The sequence below is a fragment of the Etheostoma cragini genome, chromosome 10, assembly GCF_013103735.1.
Source record: "Etheostoma cragini isolate CJK2018 chromosome 10, CSU_Ecrag_1.0, whole genome shotgun sequence".
In the NCBI taxonomy this organism is placed as follows: Eukaryota; Metazoa; Chordata; class Actinopteri; order Perciformes; family Percidae; genus Etheostoma; species Etheostoma cragini.
The window spans coordinates 14214694-14232229 of NC_048416.1; the positions used below are offsets into that span (position 1 = coordinate 14214694).

Genomic DNA, 17536 nt, shown 5'->3' on the forward strand with positions numbered 1-17536 from the left:
TATGTATTGTACTGCATCTCTTATAATAACTTATATTGTTTATTGATCCCATGGGGAAATTACAATTGACACTCTGTTCTGTTAGTGATAACTACACACAGGCATGACATACACACACATGCTCAGGACCTATTCATGCACAAATGAAGAAATGTCAGAGTGGGTGGGCTGCCAGCACCCTGAGCAGTTGGGGGGCGGGGAGTGCGGCGCCTTGCTCAAGAACACCTGGCAGTGCCCTGGAGATGAAGTGGCATCTCTTTAGCTACCAATCCACACTTCATACTTTGGTCCGTGTGGGGTCTTAAACCAGCGATCCTCCAGTTCCCAACCCAATGCCCTACGGACTGAGCTACTGCCACCCCAAAGAAATATTCGTGTCCCTGTATCATTTCCTTCATGTGGACATAAATAAATGGTTAAAATGTGTGTGTTTGTGTGCGTTTATGCTTGTGCATGAGTGTGTGCATGCACAAGTAGCCACAGAGTCCCACAGAGTGTTTGCTAAGCAGTTTTTTCTTCCTTGCATTAATGAGTCAGCAGATTCAGGCTTCTAAAATGTCCCTCAGGTGCGGAGAGCAGAGGGAGCATTTAAAAAGGGCATCTCCCTATTCGACATTCCATTCATTGCATAACTACCTAACCTCCTGTTTTGTGTCATACATGTTTTTCCCTCGGGGGAATTAAACACCCGTTAGGAGGGGGAGGCTGATAATCTCTCACTGTTTTATTGCATCACAAAGAGAGCATGAGGAAAATAAAAGGGAACAAATACAGAAGCGCTTTAAAACCTATTTTATACAGTATATGTTTAAAACTCGTAGAAAAAAGAGGTAGTGTTTGTGATGCATTTGGCTCGTGAAATTCAATAAGAATTGAAGACAAAATTAAATCATGGCGAAGAAGATTAATCGTACAGGCCTGTTACTGACTAGTAAATACATTTCTTGTTAATGAGAGAAAGACTGGTAATGTGGCATCAGCTGCACCTCACATGTACCCAGATGGCCGGTGTGAATCTTTGCCAAGGCCTTGGTTTGCATTTATAAAAGAGCTTAGAGCGCTGCCACAATCAGACTCATAATTCCTCAAGCGCATTACATTGTATTTACAAGGAGGACTATTGTGTTATGATGCAGAGAAAGACTGATACAAGTTACAAAGTTCTTAGTTGTTGCACAAGCAAGGGGATGAGTCATGTTGACAATGTGGTCATGCACTCACTTTTTACTCAGAGGCCTTGTGTTGTGTATGAATCTGCAACACAAAGAAAACGAGGATGACCTTTTAGCTTTTGTGCTTTTCATGCAGCTATTGATACTTGAAAGACTGTGGATCATGATGACAATTGTGGGATGTTGGCAAAGCCTGTGCAAAGTCATCCTGAAAAAACAAGGTTAAGAGTAGCCATGTTAGCAGCTTTGTGAGGTTGTCCAAAACCTCACAACATGTTGACCTGACAATGGCACTAGAGAAGGATTTGAGGGAATAACCAAAGTTGTTATCATTAATGCTGTGGTCGACATGGGCGGAATCTCACTTCCTTAATTTGATATCTCCTAGCTCCACGGTTGAACCGCAAGTTGTCATGGATCTCCTTTGGGAAGGTTGTCTCAACGCTCTTATTCTTCTCCTGGAGCGAGCATCTAGGAATGATCTCTGAGGAGCTAAGCGAGGATACATGAGAGCAGTCTTCCCGGAAGCCATGCAGCTGAAAGCCAGTGCTAACTCCGCTCATACAGCTGACAAATTCACGTGAAGTTTCAGAGGAAAGGTCTAATGGACTAAGGATGGACTAAGATGCGTTGAAGGGAAGCAAGTGGAGGAACAGTGTATGCAATTTAACCCTTGTGTTGTCTTATGTTGACACTTGTTATCAATGTTTTTAACTTTTGTTGTCCCTTTTTTCCAACAGATTTTATGCTTTTTTTTCAGTGTTTGTCATTCTTTTTTGACGTTTTCAACGCTACATAACACCAACTTATTAACCTTAGTTATACAGTTATCTTTGGAATTTATGGTCAACAAACCGCATTTATAGGAACTTATATCTCATGTTTGAGTTAGACAAGCAGAAATTATGAACTATTTTGACTAAAATTAAAGGAATGATGGATAATCACAGGCTGGATTATGACAACTTTCACTCAATAAGTTTTTTTCAAATGCTATTAAATTGACAAGACAACCCAAAATGAATGAAAGTAGATATTTGCCAAAAAGCAATCATGTTATTTGGGTAGTTAAAGATCTTTTGGGTAGTTAAACATTGATGTAGGAAAATGGGTCAATTTGAACCAAGGACAATATGACGGTTAAGGGAAATGAGATCCAGCCAGAAATTCCTGCACCAAATGCTCTGAAACTAAAATGTCAACCTGCTGTTGGCACTACAGGAATAACAAATCACTCAAATCAATAAGCTTAATCCTCAGGGGACCATGCATGGGCACCAGTCTGTAAAAAATGTGATGGCAATGACACTGAGAGACACAGTCTGAATTTGTGAATTCATCAGCAGTCCTCTACCACAGACACATGGTTTCCTCCATCTATTACTTATTATTTTAAGCTATGTGAATCGTTGCCTCTAACATTGCAGTGTGTCTGTAGGCCCCGACTGTGCAGGCAGAAAGCCTGGGGGAAATGGCCTGTGAAAACAGCATGGCTCTCTCTTCTCTATCAATGCTCTGCAGCCAGAACCCACACATGAGCACACTCTCTCTCTCTCTCTCTCTCTCTCTCACACTCTCTTACACACTAAATTCCCGCTCCCACTGATCATAGCCGTTCACTATCATCGGTCTTCATTGCGGGGGCTTGGGAGACAGCTAGTAGTTGTATTAGGGTGAAAGATTAGTCTCCACTATATTCAGCTCCCTACACAAGGTCCCACATCAGCAAGTGATTAACTAGCCCCTGTCCCCTTGTTCTCCATCTCTCTCTGCTCAATCATGAAGCCATTCCTATAAGTGGGCTCTAATTCACATGAACAACAACACTCATGTGGGCCCCTTGTAGTAAGGCAGATAGTAACATCTGCACATAGAAAAAAAAACACACACACAACGGAGCAGCTGTTGTACACAAATGTCCTCTTCCAACCTGACAGTGTCTTTGATGTACAGTATAGAAGGAGCTCTGCAGCCTGGAGGCTGCAATGACAATTGTTGAGTGGAGAAAGCCTTCGAGCAGCCCGAGTTTAACAAAAAAACCTCCTGTGTGCATGTTTGAGAGGGAGAGAGAGAGAAAGAGAGGGAGAGAGAGAGATTTATGGTCTGTGTTTTAGAGTGATTGTGTTCCTGTGTGATTCATTACATGATCTAGTGTAGGAGAGAGAGAGAGAGAGAGAGAGAGAGAGAGAGAGAGAGAGAGAGAGAGCATAGAGGGTGTGTGACCACAGTCTGGCCATTAAAACAGGACAGCACAAAAAAACAATCCTGGCTGGACAAAGAGTGAGGAAGTGAAAACTGAGACTCACTTTGTTCTCATTTCTTCTGAACACAATATAAACAGATTAGAGACTTATCCGCCAAAAATATTGCTGAGTGTGTGTGGGGAACATTTCCTGCACTATCACAAACTGAAAAATATATTTATGGAAAGAAAATGTAACAGACTGCAGCTTCAGCAAGACATTTTGTTACCAATGGCACAAAGTTACTGTAAATGAGACGATGTGACCAACTTAAAATGTATGTATAATATATGTGGACCATAAATATTTTATCAGGGTTGTTTTACTATAACTATGAGTGAAGAGTGTTTAAATTCAGTATAAAAAGTGTAGCCCTGTATCTATTAAATTGTATATGCAGCATGTATTGTTGTTTACATTTAGTCATTTGTTTATGTGTATCACAATACCTCCCAAACACTTAAATGACTTCCACTGACTTATACAAATCAGTTCAAATGAGTATATCATATTTTTGAAAATAAATCTATGTGTGAATCATTTCTTGTTATACTAGCAATGGTTACGTTTACTGAGAAGTACCAATAATGACTGCACACACTCTTTAGAAGTGACATCACCCCTAATGCTTCACTAATCTTATTTTGCAGAGGGGTGTGTTTCTGCTCTCCAATTTGTCATCATCGGACTGTAGTTCATTATGTTGACATTTCCTGTGGGCGCGCACAAACACACACACACACACACACACACTTTCATATTCCCTAACCTTTTGGCCTAAGAAGCACTACCGCAAATTACATCATCGTGAGCATAATGACCATTGTAGTGAAATAAAATTACATTAAACAAATCAAATTAAAATTTTTATTTAACTATGACATAATTAGGGGTCTTTAACTTTTTGTCCTTATTTCAGATTGTTCTCTTTCATATCCTATTGTATCTGTCATATCAGTGAATTTTGAACAGTGACCTTCCAGACTTGAATCGCTGAGCTTCTATTTCTCGAGAATAGGGCAGGCGATTTTTTACAGGGACTGGACATTATGTATCTCATGTACATTGAGAGTTGGTGTGAACAGGCTGTGAACATGGCGGCCTTCATGGGAGGAGGACTTGCAATGTTCAATAAAACTGATCATTTTCAGTTAATGCTTTCACCACGTACAATCATCTGCTGTGAAGTGCAGTGTGTATTATCTAAAACATTTATTGTATGAATATTAATACAATAAAACTGCAATTTTCTTATGACCTAACATCACTCTCATTGGCCTTTCAACTCCATTGGTTTTACACGGAAAAGGTCAGTATACTCGTCCTGGGTGGTACTGCTCAGCCTGTAAAAGCAGTTGTATAATTTCCTCTGTGGTTCTAAATTTAATTTATGGTCATACATCATAAATTAATGGTTATCTCAGATTGTGCTACCTGCAATGGAAGCTTGAAAAATCTACGTTACAAACTGGGGGTATGGAGTTAACCAGGCATGGAGGCAAAGATGAAAACGAAAATAAACTAGGCGACTACTAACCACGATACCTCGGCCTCTGCTGCTGGGATTATGACCATTTTAAAAACTTTGAAGTCTCTTGTTACTCCGCAAAATTTATGACAATGCAATCCTAAATCACCTAAATTACCCCATTAATGCCCCTTTGTTGATGTAAGAAAAGCCAACATGTCATCTCTTTCTAAAATTGAAATTACTTCTCATAAAGATAGAAGTACTAACAAACACACAATGCCTCAGGTACTGCAGGACAGGTACAGAACAATCTTCTGTTGCTGGAGTAAATGTGTTTTTCACACTAAATGCTTTCTGAACTATTTAGAAGGACCTTTAGTAGATTAGTCTGCTTCAGAGTGGGTAAGAGACGGCTTTGCCTGCAGGGAACAATGTCTTTAGTCTTGTCATATAAATGAGAGGCAGCTTGGATCTTCCTCATTTATCCTCCATCAATGGTGTTTTGGCTTTTAAACTGAACTACAGCAATGCCTCTGTCTGGTGGGGCATTAATAGGGATGCTAAAGCTGACCAAAAATAAAATGCCAATCCAATCTATCCATAACATTAGCATTTTAATAGCTAATTGCAGTGGGTGACAGTCAATAGAATTGCCAGTGTGACAGTTTCTAAATTAGCTCACATGCTAAAGCTGACATGTACTGTACGTATAAATAGCCCCAAGTCATTAAGCACTGTCAAAGGGCATTTTTCCAAACACACTAAATGCTTATTAGACTTTCTAACAGGGCAACAATCAACTACCACAGAATTAGGGTTGGATATTGTTTTCTTTTTCCTGATAGGCCTACCGGTGCTAAGATGATACTTTTAAAAAGGCTCTGGTACAACTCTGGCCTAAACAGTGCATGATACTAACAGCAGGTGACATTAAAGAATGGCTTGTTTATAACTAAGGCCCTATGGTCGAATTTAAATAATTTAATAAAAACATGAATATAAAAATAACTTTTTCACAAGTGAATTGCTGTTAAACTGCAGCTAGGCTACACTGTTTTTTTAGCTGCAGACTGTTGCACGCCCTTGAAGGAAAAAAGCGGCTACACATTAGACTGTTTACCTGTCAGCATTTTAACCGTTTAAGCTAGCTGCTAGCTAACGGTAGGCTAACGTTACCTGCTGCCAAGTGTAGTATTAACTTGCGTCATGTGCATTGATGCTTCTGTTGCTTCTGATGTTTGTTTTTAGCACCAGAGAACCACAGTTATTTAAGTGGCACCGAAATGAAGCACCGAAATCTGCATTGTCATTTGGTCCGGTAGATACCTGTTGTTTAGTATTGGCACCGGGTTTCGATTCTCAACCTTAAACAGGATTGACTTACAGAAGCTGGATGGCTCAAGAGCAAGGGCTCAAAAGAAACCCAATGTTAGGTGAAGGATTTATCTGGAAACTAAATATCCAGCATTTTCACTGAGAATACATTCAAGAGAAATCTGTTATCACAAGTCATGATTGATATCCATGAGACTTGCACAATGTGCACTGAAAATTTCACTTGTGAGCACCATTCATCAAAGGAACATGTGACACTGACAAAGCAGACAGAACTTGTTGTTGTTGTTGTTGTTGTATTGTTCTCCGGTCATGTGGATCCAATTAAAAATCGGACTTGATCATTTATCAGTGAGGCTGCGTTTACGAATACGTCTGTAAGTTATGGAGGTTGTAGAAAATTGCCTCTAACAAGTCCAAAAGAGGGACTTAAAAAAACGTGTAAATAAAGTTTAAATTGATGGTCCTAGGATTTCTTTATTAATTTATTCATGTGATAATTGTTTTACTCCCCAAAATGTATTTATAAAATGCAAAACTCAGACTACATAACTCTCAGTGATAGGTTTTAAAATGGACATCTTAAAGTTATCTGATCAGGGATCATGTGCTGTGTCTTTACACACTTCTGGAAAACTTAAAGGGATAGTTTGGATTTTTTTTTTAAGTGGACTTGTATGAGGTGCTTGTACACAGTCAGCTTATAATCTATACACAAAAGCTAAGCAATGTGCTGCTATGGACCGGGGCAGTAGCTAATCATTTTAGCTATTAATTACCTAATAAAAACCATAAAACAATGTCAGTTTGCTAAATTTAAAAAAAACATTCACCATGACCTTGACCTTGCAGTCAGGCAACCCAGCTTTTAACACGTGGATTGGGGAACTGAAGCCATTCTATGCTCTCCTCAAAACCACCAGACTCTATTGACAAAATAATACCATTCATACGCATTCACCGATAAACACATTTTATCGGAAGTGTAATGCTGCCTGTATTATGTAGCAACAACATTTTCCCAATGAACATATCTGCAATGTTTTCTCTAGCAACATATGTCATTTATTTCTTTTTCTTTCTTCAGGTCTTCAGCTATGTCGTCATAGCAACCTTGGCTGCGACAGAGCTTGAAGCCGTCATTTTGGGTTAATAAACCCTTTTATTGCACATTACGCTTTCAAACCCACTTAATGGTCAATTTGAAAGCATCGTGTATTTGTTAGAAAGCCGGGCTTTCAAGACCACGGGCGGTCAATAAGCTTGACCAGAGGAAATGTTTTTAAAGGTTATTGAGGGAAAATAGACAAAAACCAAAACGCTAAGGAAACCTAAAAGCATTAAACTCATCCATTACCTCAGTCTAGGAGGTTAGAGGAGGTTGAAAGCACTGGGGGCCAGAGAGGCAGACAGACTGCGTCCAGGGTCTGAACGCAGATCTACATCTAAATCCAGGCCATTCCCAACCGCCTGACTCTGGCTGTCTACCAGCAGAACGCCCTCCCTCACAACACACAGATGCTGCAGAATGTGGTCTTATACTTTACAGACAGAGGGATATATTTCTGCAGTATCAAACTGGGACTGTGTCGTAGTGATAGGAATGAGGTGATACACAGTGTGATGTGTGTATGTGTGTGTGTGTGTGTGTGCGTGCCTTCCATTAGACAGTGTTAGGTAGTGAACCTCTGCTCTGTCCCAGGAGTGATGGCAGATTGAGCTGAAAAAAATTACACAGAGAACTGTGTGGCATGGTCTGGTGTGCATCCAGCCCAGTTTATGATGCATGAGTGATCAATAAATTCTCTCTGTGCTTCTGGGGGAGAATTTTTTTAATATTTATGTCTCCCTGAAGATGAGTGCCCCCTAACAAGCGCATCGCCACCACCACAATATTTCAGGTCAGTAATACAGTTACACCAAGAAAGAGGAAAGCCAGAGAAATTAACGAAGACATGGCAACCCTACAATCTTGTGCAACCTTCTCACAAGGTAATACAGTAAATAGAGCAAAGGCAAACAATTGTGCCAAACGTGACACAATGTAATATTAATATAGGTTACTTCAGGTAGAGTCTAGTACTTTAAATTAAGGGGTGTATGTATACGTATATATATATATATATATATATATATATATATATATATATATATATATATGTGTATAAAAAGTATATATTAAGGATCAACTGATCAAGGCCAATATCAATTTTTAGTAGTTAATAAAACCAATAAACAACATTTGGAATGCATATGCATATGCAGTTAAAATGAAAATCTTGAAAATCAAAATTAAGATTTTTGGATTGTTACAAACTCCGACACTAAACCTTACTTGAATGCTTTAAGCAATGAATTAATAAATTAGAAACTTTCAACATAATACTCACTATCCCACTATCTTTTAATAATGTAAAAGATAGTCGGATAGTATTGCGGGTGGGACATTAAGTCAGACTCTGTGGTGAATGAAACCGAAGCACAGGGACAGATCCAGAAGTAGCAAACTTTTTAAATTTATTAACTTGATTGGTTGTCAGGAAAATAAAACACAGAAAGAAAGCGGCCTGGTAATTGGCCAATAATAGTTCTATCCTTAGTATACAGTATATAGCTTTTCATGTACCACTAAGAATGACCTACTGACTTGTCCACATACTTTTGTGTATTTTTAGTCTACAGCTGTTTTTTATAGTCTCCGATAGGTAATGTACTTCCAATTAAGGAAAATATTAATGCTATTTTGATAGAAGTATTGTAGTGTACATTGAACTTCGAGGTTGCTACAGGCTCCATTCTGTTTTTAACATAATTTTGTCCCCGTGTACAAAGCAGGGTCCATTAAGAAATGGGCGAAAGTTTTATTTTTTGTGAAAGAACATGCCTGGCATGCGCAGAGCCCAGATCTCACCCCCATCCAACATCTTTGGGGTTTATCTGAATTGGAGCAAGTTCCTTTATCCAACATTAAAGTTTAACATTAACAGGTGCTAAAATATACAGAACATAGAGTCCAGTAAATCTATCTACTCTATCTATGTACTTTCTCATGGAGGATTTCTTTCATTGCCATTTCTGAAAGACATAATACTGGAGTTTTCTGTCCATATTCTGAAAGACATCAGTGTCCATCGTTTCCGAGAGTTCAACATGACCAGAATATTGTACAACCAAGATGAGGCAACAGTTATTTTGTTGGGATTCAACTACAGCTGAGCCTCTGTCCTAGGGGAAACCTCATCCTAAGCGAAGTAGAATGCTAACAATAATTGTTGCTTTATCTTGGTTAAAATGGTCAACATTGATTTTCAAGTTCTGTAGTTTATACCCATTTAGCTTCAATATGTGGACAAACCACTGACCATCATGTTTCAGCTTTTCAGAAAAACTAAAAAACAAAAAAGATCCTGTTCTAGCACAGAGGCTAGCTTGAAAAGATCATCTCCCTATAATAATTCCATTGTAGTCTCCTGTGGAAGAATAACAATAGCGTATCTCATTCAGTGCAGTGCTCAATGCTTTGTGCTCTGACTGATGGCCCTATCCCATGCATAGTGAATAAGAGGCTATACAGAGAGTAAATGAGTGACCAGCGACAGGGAAATAGCCAAGAGGAACGTGATGACTGACATGTTCGAAAGTAGGTCGCAGGATATTTTTTACATTGTGTTTTTACAAAGCTGAATTCCATCCATCCACCTCCTCCTCCTGTTTCTCTCCTATCTAAGCCATTTCTTCCTCCCCCATCCCTCTCTCAATCCCTCACCCTCTCCTCCATCGCCCATTTATTGTTACCTAACTCTTCCTCTCTGCCTCTCTCCATGTCCTTCCGTCTCTCAGAAAATCCCTTTAACAGAGTGAGAAACCTTTTCCTTTCCTCCTTAAGGCATATATTTGGCACAGTTAATGGATAGTTGAGAAATGACTACCGGCAGCGGGGGAGGAAGGAGGAAGAGGAGGGCTGGCGTTGGCTCCTCTTTTGTCTGTAAAATACTATGGATAGGAGACAGGCCAAATCACATCACAGGCCTTTAGAAAAGCTCTGAAAACATTCTCATACAGAGCACATACCAATATGTGCTCTATTGAATTTGATTTCTTGGAAATAAGAGCTATGAATCATGGTTTAAGGAGTCAAACTGTCTAAAATGATAGCTCTTTCGAACAAGATTTACCTTTGGAGATGGGCACTGTAGACTGTGGCGCTTTCCAACGTGACAGGAACCTTTTGAGTGACCTGGCTCACATACTCTGTTTTCACCCTCTCTGTCCTTTCTCATCATCGGTGTCCCGCTCTCTTTAAAAGGCCAATTTAGAGTTCTCTCGCTCTGACAGCACTTTGTAGCTTTCCTTCATCTCCTCTGCCTGTCTTTCTTCTCTTTCTCTATCTGTGGTTCTGTGGCTGGCTTGTTGTCTCCTTTACTCATTGTCTGTCTCAATGTGGATCTAATGGTTAAATAATGACTAATAATGAATCTCATCTTTAACCGCTGTAACTGTAATACTTCTCTGGGTACTAATTGATTTCCTGAATAGGAGACCTAATAAGATCCATGGGAAAAGTCATTATGAGTGTGTGAGACTGGGTATTGCTTCTCCTTTAATGAGGCATCTTATGAAACCTACAATTACACAAACCAAAAGGTAAGAGGATACCTCTCCGCAAATGTGAAAAAAAAGACCAAGCTTGTGCAGAAAAAAGAATTCGGTAAACAACGAGAAGCTCCGGTACAAATAACGCCTCCAGCTACTTCAGCAATCATGGTTTGCTCTGACACGTGGTTAATGATTACAAGAACACCTCAGTGCCTTCAGCAAGTGGCTGGGGGGGGGAAGATTTAAATACATAGTATAACACAGGAATAAAAATATTACGATCAAATAATAATAAATTAATTCATTTATTATTTCTCTATAATATAAAATTTGCTTTACATATTTATTTATTTTTAGCGATAGGAGGACTGTATTGCTATGTATCCAACACTCTAAGAGGGGAAATGTAGGAGGATAAAAAAAACAGAAAGAAAGTTTGAAATTGGAAAACAAACAGAAATGAGACGAGAAAGTAATGCAAATAAAAAAAACATGGTATAAATATGTGTATATACACATTAGTATTCACAATATATGGCGAAACAAGACAAAATAGAGGTGCCTAGTAAAAGCTGAAATAATGAACCTTATTTTCCACTCTAAACTGTAGATTCTGCAGATCAAATTTGTGTTCAAAACTCGACTCTCTATATTTACTGTAAACATAGTTGTATGTACATACTGATTTTCTACGCACAAAGTACAAGTCATACTATCAACACTAGACTCTCTCCACGCTTCAAGATGTCCTTAAGTAGGCTATTGAGATGACAGACTGGTTCTCTACCAGTTGGGTCTGGTGTTCACAGGTGGGAAAAACCAGCTGATGATGCCTGAGCTGTGATCCGGTTCCAAACAACATATCACATCTAAGCAGGTTTTGCATACAACAAAATATGCTCAAGTATGTTATGTTTGTGTATGTGTGTATTTGGCAGTGTTGTTGATGGTCACCATTGTCACACAAGGACATATGAGGCCCTGCTTTAAACTATTAAAACTAGGGCCCTGTTCACAGCTGCTTGAGAATGAAACCAGTTGTGATAAAACAGAGGTGACCCACCTCAAGCGCGAAAAAAAAAAGAGTACGCTAAAAAAACTTGTACAATGTACTTTAGAGTACATTGTGTATTTATATTGTGGAATATGCCTTGATCCCAGAGACATTTTGACATAGCAGGGGGACAGAAGGGAGAAAAGGACAGGTGTAAAATAATAACCGCTGAATTCCATATAGCTGTTTCAGTACCAGAATCCTGGTATTGTGCACACTGGCTCACTGTCACACAAGACAAGGGTGTCATTGTTAAGGTTATTAGTTACACCTATGCTTTTCCTGCTATGCAAAGTTAAACTGTCTGCAGTAAAACACGGCCAATGGGACAGAGTTATGGACAGAGGAATGGCGGTTAAGCAAGAGCAAAGGACGAAGAGAGCAGGCGAGACAACTGTTACATTAAAGTGTCTTGATTGTCATGTAAGAAGGCTGTGATGGCTGGGATAGGGATACCTTTCAGAGAGCAGTGTGAATGATGTGGCCTTGTATCCATTCAGCATGTAATAATACCTCATAAATCAATACGGAGAGGAGAAATGGCATAGATCAGATGTGAATGCCCGTCATGCCGTTAAACATTGTTTTCAATCTAAAAATAGATCACTTAGGTCACTTCTCTTTATTCTTGAGCTACACATCCGAGATATTCTAACATAACCCTTTATACAGAGGGCAAATTACCACCCTTTTAATTTGTTGTCACTGATGCAAACAGAAAACATATTTCAATTGTTCTGCTTGACACATATTCTGAGGGGAACCAAATCTCAGAAATCTTTAAAAAAAAAAGAAAAAAAAAGAAACATCCTGGTTAGGAGGACAAGAAAGAGAAAAATTGGTGAGAAGAGAGCAGGTACTGTGGGAACTAGTGTGTCCAAACGAGACAGACGGAGATAGAGCAGGAAGAGAAGGAAAGCATTATATTCAATAATTTGATTTTATATGGATACCCTGTAAGCTTGAATGAGCCTATTTCCTGTCATTGTGAGAGAGAATTTAAAGAGCATCTGATGAATAGGCTCATGCAGCAGCAGGTACATTAAAAGAACAGACTCTGCCTATTAAATCTCTGCTTTGTGGTCTCCCTGCACTCATAACCACATCTTTTAGAAGACAAGTCTCTGGTTTATACCTGGATATTTGCTCATGGAAGGATTCATAATAGTTTGGGAATTATGTGTGACAGATGGACTATTGGTCTTTTTATTGCATGCCCTAAAACGCTTCTGCGCCCTTCTCTGGAATTCCAATGACTATCCAGAGAAGGAAGCAAACAATTGCTCTGTGAATCTTTTTAGTATTGTGAATCTTTTTATTATTGTCATTCAGAGCACAAGTCTCCACTGAGCCTGGATTAAAGAGCAAACAGTCTTTCTATAGATAGCAAACGTCTGTGCCTGCAGGGTTGGTAGAGGTAGGTGTGCAGAACCACACACACTGAGATAGACAGTTGAGTGTGTGATCATCAGCCCTCCCACTAAGGACGACAGCGGTGTGAAATTGAGACACATGCCTCTGGCTCTTCTTAGAGTTGCTTCCACTCAGCTTCATCTTTGCTTTCCAGTCTCTCCTTTAGTTTAGCGCTCTCTTTCTCTACTCAACATCTACAGCAACAGTGGAGCAGAAACAGACCTATACCCAGAAAGCAGACAGCTGGGATAACCAACCAGCAGTCGGCTTTGAAGGTAAAACATTGCCTGATGTTGTGTCTGCTTTACAGTGACACCAATTTTGTATCAGAAAGCAAATATTTGTTCATTTCAGTGTCCGGCAATGAGCAAAGCAATTATATCTAGAGTAATTTTCCAGGAATTTGGAAGCACTTCGTCAAAGGCTTCCCATTTTAACAGATGTATCATTAATATTCAGCTCAGGTTGTCAAAATGACTAAATTAAGAGCCATTTCCCCCCGAAATCACTCTGCTGCAGAAAGATTTGACAAAGTGACCAGCAGAGAGGCTATCACAGTGATAGAAATAGCCTCTCTGTCAGAGAGAGAGGGAGAATGTGTGTGTGTATAATACATTGGTTGGAAATATTACTAGAATGTTATACTCAAGTAAAATGAGTTATTCAAATAAATAACACATTTGGGCTACATGATAAAGAACAGTAACATGTCCATATGTACAATTATACCACATAACCCTATGTCCAAACCAACAACAAAGCTATAGACTACACTTTGCAGCCTGTGCATACAGCTGATTATCAATTATACAACCGCCTCCTCGGTGTAACGTCACTAGAATTAATGGGAAAAGAGACACAACTCAGATAATTGATCAAAAATGACCAAATAATGAAGAGCTGTGGACACCAGAGCGGGTACAAAATTGTTTATCCTCTGCACCCTCAAACCTGACCCTATAGAATCAACGGCAGACAACAGATGTATTTCAATATGAACTCCATAGTGACTGCAGCCACAAAAACTGCACACATATATTAAAGCAAAAAGAGAGCAAAGTGGACCTCCTTCTATGTACTTTACTCACCTGTCTGAATGCGAATCTTGTCCTCCTCAAACTGCTCCAGGTCCAACTTCCTTCCCTGCTCGTTCATTCCCAATGCAAAAGTTCATTGGACCAGTCCACTCAGCATGTCTGTCCCACCAGCCTATAACCAGTCCCAGTCTCTGTCCCCACTGCCTGCTCAATGTTTTCAAACATGTTGAGCGGCTCTGTCATCATAACTGTGACTGAGGATTTTTGCAGAAAGGTAGGAGTTCCTCAGTGAACACAGAAGCCTCTTAGCATTTAGCATACTAGCCAGGCCCAGAATGCACATGTGGGTGTGTTTGATTCGGGTCCCTGAGCGTGCTTGCTGGGTGGTGCATTTTAATTGTGTGATTGCGTCCGCCATTTTGTATTTTGTGAAGATTAGTGAAATATATGTGTAAATATATGTAGGTAACCCTAAACCTTTTTTTGGGAGGTAGGCCTATCACTTAATAACTACCATTTTTGTATTTAATAGAGGGTTTTCACCGACGTGATGTTCTGGGCAGTAACCCGGATGCACGGCCATATTGGAGGCACTTGGTGTAAACAACTGAACGGAGTACAGTGGAGTATTGTGCACTTTGGATACTTTAAGTGTGTGTAGTCATGTCTAAACAACAGAAAAGCATCCAAGATGCAAAGACATATAGGGAAGAACTAGAACAAGAATAGGTGCAATATTTAGAGAAATTACAGTTTATTGGCGGTGCAGATCCCTACGAGTTGGCTGACTCTTCTTGGATCCCTGACGAGCCGGTGATTCTTCCTTCAGTTGCATATCCAGATATAGTCAACTACCTGCTTTTCTCGCCGAGCCCATTCACAGCTGCAGACTGAAATCATACACATCTTTACACAGGGGGCGCTAAAGTAACATTAAAACATGATATTCTGTTGACTTTAACTCTTACCAAAATGCAACCTAATGTTGTGGTTTGGGGTTTTTAGTTGGGTTCATTTTCCCTTTTTCATTGGCCTCCTTGTGTTTTTGTCTGTTTTTCTCTCTGGTCTTTTGTTGCTGGTCCTGTCTTGTGTTTCTCTGTACTTGTTTGTTCTACTTCCTGTTTTATTTTTTGTCAGTCAGCTTCCTGTCTTGTCTTTCCTAGTCCAGCTTTACTTTGTTTGTCTGATTGTCCTGCCCCGCCCTAATGTGATTCACCTGACGTCTCACCTGTTCCTCATGACCTCATTACCTCTTGTATTTAACCCCAGTGTTTCCTTTGTCTCTTGTCAGATCATTCTGGTTTGTTCGCCTGTCAGTACGTCGCTTTGTCGCAGTGTCCCCGATTTTGTTCCTGTTTCCCTGGTCCTGGTGATTATATGCTTTTGTCTTTTTTTGGATGTTTGCTTTTTGCCTTGTATTCTGGGTGGTTTGTTTCGTTGAGGCTTCCTTTGTGTTTTTTTGGACAATAAACTCCTGGTTACCACCCGCCTGCCTGCCTGCTGTCCTCATCTCTGCATTTGGGTCCAATCCTCACTCCTCCACAACAACCTAAGGTGTTTTTGTAAATGTACCCAAATCAAACATTCATTTAAAAACATAAGTAAGACGGAACTTGGCAAACAAGTTCTTAGTTAATTGCCATATCTCATTAATTTAATCTAGTGTTAACAACATTCAGCAAAAAGTTGTAAAAATGGGGTCTGTAGCATTTGATACAATTTCACCTGTAGGTTGCACAAACCTGTTTCATTTGTGTCAAACGTTCAATCCTGCGTTTACTAATTACTGCTTATTAATACTTTCAAATGTAGAAATGTGTACCTGTGTCTCTTGCATAGGTGCCGATTTACGTTTTACTTGGTGGGTGCTCAAGAGCACACTCCCTTTAAAAAAAAAAAGTTTAAAAAAATCAAAAAAAGTAAAAAAAAGTCAGCATTTCAGAAGCTTAGGAAGCGGCCAACATGACACACACGCCTATTAACTCGATAGTAAAGCCGTAAAGTAGCCTATCTTTCAATTTAGGATTGGAGATGAGAAGTTTAACTAACACGTAACCGTGATCAGCTTCGTGGGAAATTAATAACCAACGGAGCAGGGGACTGATAGCGACATCACCAATCACAATATGATGGACGCTCCACTTAGCACCAACTGCAATGTTTAATTTTAAATAAATATAGCCTACTGTGGCCTAGTATTTTAGGTGCACCCACGGTATCGGCACCATGAAAATGCAAAAAATACGTTTCTTTTACCCCTGCCTGCCAGCATCATACCAACAAAGCTTGAAACAATCCATGTTATCTGCAGTAATTAACATATAAATGAATGCCATCCTGCAGTGTAATGAGGAAATTAAGGCTATAGACGACAGAAAAGTTTGAGTTTATATTGAGACATATGTGATTATAATCTACAGTTTGTAGTGTGAGGCAGCAGGCACACAGAGCCTGTTGTAAAATCAAGCATCATGTGATTTACAAGTGTACTGAAAGGTGGCTTCACATAGCCTACAGCAGGTTAATCACCCAGTTTGTGTGTTTATTTGTGCTGAGATTAAAAGGCAGAAATTCTCCTAATCTCCTAATCTATTTGGCTCTAAACCTAAAAAAACAGCTGCCAACTCCTCTATTCTTTTATCCACACTCACCAATTCTAGTCTAACATCATGCTCTTTTGTCAATGCTATTTTTAAACTAACTTAATCTAAACAAGGGATGTCAGAATGAAATTCCAGTTTCCATATAACCATGCTGTGTGTGTAGGTTTGGCCATCATTTCTATAGATAACAATAAGTTAATTGCTGAGATTTGGCATGTGGCTGAGGACTTGGACCAAACATCAACATAGACCATGCAAGTTTTAAACCCCTATAGTCAAGGTTTTGTTTATGGAAAGAAAATGAAGGTTAAGTACAAAATGATTACCCGTCACAGTTTACTGGGTTGCTTTCAGCTTTAACTTTGACCTACAGTACTTGCCTTTGTTTGTGTGCCAATGATGGATTATAACTAACATTTAAACAATTCTTACTCTACTGTAGGTACCAACAAATAATCACAGCCTTCTTACAATGGGTAAACATGAATGGCCAAAGGTACAAAGATAAAACTCAAATTCTAATAAATCATAATTTTTTATTTGAGAGATGTTTGACGTAGAGCAGCAGTGTTTCTGTGTGCCGTGCACAGCTCCTGTCCGTTTACAGTGTAA

At 39.4% G+C, this 17536-nt stretch overlaps 1 long non-coding RNA gene across 1 annotated transcript; it reads right to left on the minus strand.

The window, feature by feature from the left end:
• Window positions 1-1657: 1657 nt before the first annotated feature.
• On the minus strand, window positions 1658-16214 carry LOC117951972. Its single transcript, XR_004658289.1, has 3 exons — window positions 16203-16214; window positions 12090-12096; window positions 1658-1773 (listed from the first exon to the last, which is right to left on the minus strand). It is a non-coding gene; the product is annotated as an uncharacterized LOC117951972 (long non-coding RNA).
• Between the last annotated feature and the right edge of the window lie 1322 nt (window positions 16215-17536).